General features: G+C 34.2%; 1 long non-coding RNA gene across 1 annotated transcript; it reads right to left on the minus strand.

Moving 5' to 3' along the window:
* Nucleotides 1–1,138: 1,138 nt before the first annotated feature.
* LOC148563839 (uncharacterized) lies at nt 1,139–3,433 on the minus strand. Its single transcript, XR_015883602.1, has 6 exons — nt 3,285–3,433; nt 2,895–3,168; nt 2,692–2,815; nt 2,346–2,475; nt 2,118–2,215; nt 1,139–1,721 (listed from the first exon to the last, which is right to left on the minus strand). It is a non-coding gene; the product is annotated as an uncharacterized LOC148563839 (long non-coding RNA).
* Between the last annotated feature and the right edge of the window lie 559 nt (nt 3,434–3,992).

The following is a 3,992-nucleotide window of genomic DNA, read 5'->3' on the forward strand; positions in this document are numbered from 1 at the left end:
TACAAAGATTAGAAAAAGAACAATAGAACCTGAACAAAGTTATAGCTACGCTTTAAAAACGTAGTCATATTGTACAACAGTTATCAACAGCTACACTTTAAAAGTGTAGCCATATCTCTTGTTACTGGCACGCTTTAAAAGCGTAGCCATATCTTTTGCTACTGGCACGCTTTAAAAGCGTAGCGATATCCCTCGCTGTTGGCACGCTTTAAAATCGTAGCCGTATCTCTAGCTATTGGCACGCTTTAAAAGCGTACCGATATCTTTCACATACAGCCACGCTTAAAAGTGTGGCAATAGATAAAAGCGTGGCGACAGAAAAAGCGTGGCCATAGGTCACCAAAAGCGTGGCGATAGAGCAACCGGCACACTAGCAGTTGTGACCCTTTCAAAAGCGTGCCAGTAGCTCAAAAAGCGTGGCGAAAAGCTATCGCTACGCTTTTTTCAACTTTTTGCTACGCTTTAAAAGCGTAGCAAAATCCTGGTTTTCTTGTAGTGGAATCAAGTTTGAGTCTTTTTTATTTGTACTTAATATATTTCGACAAAAGAAAGTCTAGGGAACCAGCACTTTTATTGAAATTTGGCCAGCATTTAACCATCAAAAGGAAAATGAATAATTCACAACTAGAAAATTGATTAATACAGACAGATTTATAGACGGATTTAGTCTTTATTACAGACGGATTCTTGGTTACCAACGAAATTACCGACAGATTTTGTCCCTCTGTAAAAACCCTGTCGAAAATTATTTACCGACGGATTTTTTTTCTGTCAGAAAATTACTGACGGATTTTTACCAGTTACCGACGAATTTTCCCTCTGTAAATTTTCTATCCATTTTCCAAAGGCGACAAACTTCCGACGGATTTTCCGTCTGTAATTACAGACAAATTTTCAGACGGATTTTCTGTCTGTAATTACAGACGGATTTTCCAACAGATTTTTTGTCTATAATTTGAACTTTGGAAAATCATCCCACGTTCTGATTACAGACAGAAAATCCGTCGATAAATCCGTCAGTAAGGTAAAATAGAATCTTTTTTTATTTTTCTAATTGCAAAATAAACTTGTTTTCATACAAAATAAATATAAATTTAATACAAATTTTTATCTAATTTGTATTCGAATATTTATAATATTTCAAAAAATAAACAAATTCATCGTATTATGAAGTACTATAAACAAGCAAGTCAATATAATTCAAAACATAAACAAAATGTATTAATCATCAACTATAATTCCTAGTATATTGTTCAACCATACTAAAACTATCAGATATAGTCTTTAGTGTCATCTTCATCCTCATCATCATCATAGTCCTCATCCGAAGACATTGAGGGTGGCGGCGGTGGCGGTGGGAGTGGAACTGCAGTAGAACTACTTGACACTCTAACCTTCTCATAATAGCTAATCTTTCTTTTGTGACACATTTAACTTAGATAATAAGAGCTATATTTCTCACGGGAAGTGCTAGTTTCCACAACAGGACTTCTGCTTGCCACAGGAGAAGAATCAGGTGATTGTTTCTTCTTCTCAGCAGTAAGAACTTGAGAGAGAGCAGTTACTGCTGCTGCTCTTTGTGATCCTTGACTTCTTCCAGTTGTCTTAGGGCTAGAACTTTTGGTTCCGGATGATGATTTAAATGCAGAGTTTAAAGCAGCCAAAGCTTCTGCTCTTTGTCTTGGTCCTCCTTGATTCAGCCCATTCAATCTATCCTATGACTGAGAGTAGAAAGTATTAGAAAGAAAGGCAAGTTCCAACGGAGTATGAAATCATCATGATCTGTGACTTGATTTGGAGATGTTCAATTTAATTTAAAAACTATGATATCTTTCCTTCATTTTTCTTTTTGGCAAATTTAATTTAAATACTATGATATTATTTCCTTCAATTTTCTTTTCGGCAAAGATGGAAAAACCTGAACCTGTACCTACCTAAATATAATTATTAAATTTACCACTAATAACAAAAAAAAAGATACCATATACAATATGCTTAAATGCTTCATCATTATGCTACACCCTCTTGTTAGGAGAACCTACTTTTGGTTGAATTTCATTGACTATAAAACAACAAAGAAAAACATAGTTTATACAATCTTAAACATGTTGTCATACCATACTGGATGTCATATCAAAAGAGAATTAAAGGCATTAGACAAGGCAGCCAAAGCTTCAGCTCTTTGTCTTGGTCCCCCTTGACTTGGCCCATTAAACTTTTTCTGTCAACATATTCAGCAAGCATAGTTAAACAGATATTCATTGCACAACATATTTACTGTACAGCATTAGAGTAAGAAAAATAGCAAAACTTTTGTCATCAGAATTAATAACTCAGGTCTATACCTCTACAGCATGGCCAATCCCGAAGAGTAATGTCACCTTTTTCTGGAAAGAGTTCCCCTGAACCTGCATTGCATCAGGAAATAATCCATAAGGTGGCTCATTTTGAAACATGGACATGCACATGGATTACCTAATCAATTTCAAAAATCACACATATATCTGATATACTTCTGCTAAGTATATGTATTGATAGCATTATGTAGCACTATAATAAATATAATAGTAACTTTTACATGCAGAAAACTGTAATCAACAACTGCAGATGATAATAATTGCCAGAACAAAGTCATTTCTAAAAAAATAAGACAAATAAAAAATTGAAATTCTGTTATGTTGTAGCACATACCGAAGCTTTAGCATGGTCCCATGAAAAGTATGTTGTGAAAAAGCATGGTTCATTCCCTTCTGTTACTTTATATAGCGGTACTTGAGGAGATAGTCCCTCTAGTGATACAGCCTTATCTATATAGCTTTGAGAAAATTTTCCAGAAGAAATCAAGTAAAGGACAATATGAGAAATAAATGCTCGAATCTGTTGAGCATGTTTACCTGGCCAATTTCAAAAGCATTTTGTTTTTCTTTTGGGTCCACAGACTGGCCAATCCAAACAAACACTTCTGCATGCGTGTCTAGTATGAGGATGTCCTCTGTTAACAAATCATCTTGGAAAAAGTTGTACACCTCCTCTGCCTGGAGAGTAACGTAAAAGGTAGATTTAGAAGAAAAACAAAACCTATAGTTACAGAGTTACTGCTGACTGGTTTCCTAGCAAGAGTGTGAAAGTTTACATAATGTGGTAATCACAAACTCACCTGAAACTTTCCTAGTGCATCTACATTGCATAAGAATATACAAAATAGAAATGGTTAGCTTAGTTGAATATCATTAAACAAATATGGAGTTTCATAATTATATGGAGAAGTACTTATATGATGATACCTCTATTAAAAGAGATACTAAACAAATGTGGTTCTATGATAATGTCATTGTTGACTTTTTTGCTGGTGTAACTCTGTTTTCCTCCAAGAGCAAACCAGAAAGCGGAACTTTCTGTTCCTTCTTTAGCATGCTTTTAAGTAACTCCAGGCTGGATATGGATGCATCAGTGTAACACATTAAGAAATAAGATGTTATAACAATGACTATTACTAAATAATCTTCATATTAAAAATCATTTAGCCAACTGGTGAATGGCTTCATCTTGAAGTAACCATTTAAGCAAACAGAAGTATAATGGATAACGAAAATTTTATAGAAATCCATTCTAATAAAAAACTTGCAAACTTGTTATGTGTGGAAGTGTTAAACTTATTCCCAAAGGTGAATCATACAAGTCAATAGACACCACAAACTCGAAAAACTGTGTGATTTATATAAGATTGAGACTGAAACAGGTTGGTCAATGACTAATTCAGCACACATAAGTAAAAGCTATAAACCACAGATACTGACAAAAAAATAGAGAGAATGGAGTGACCAAACCTTTCAGATAATCCGAGCTATTTGTTTATCTCTGACTTGCTTTGAGTTGTAAACATCAAGACCCTGCATTGAAGTATGATAAAGGGTTTTAAAAGAAATTATTAGAGCTAGATGAAAAAATGTTGAAAAGCTAGGAAACTATTTTTTTTTTTTGTGTTACTTACT

Source organism: Arachis ipaensis, chromosome B5 (assembly GCF_059453495.1).
Source record: "Arachis ipaensis isolate K30076 ecotype BB chromosome B5, ASM5945349v1, whole genome shotgun sequence".
Taxonomy (NCBI): domain Eukaryota; kingdom Viridiplantae; phylum Streptophyta; class Magnoliopsida; order Fabales; family Fabaceae; genus Arachis; species Arachis ipaensis.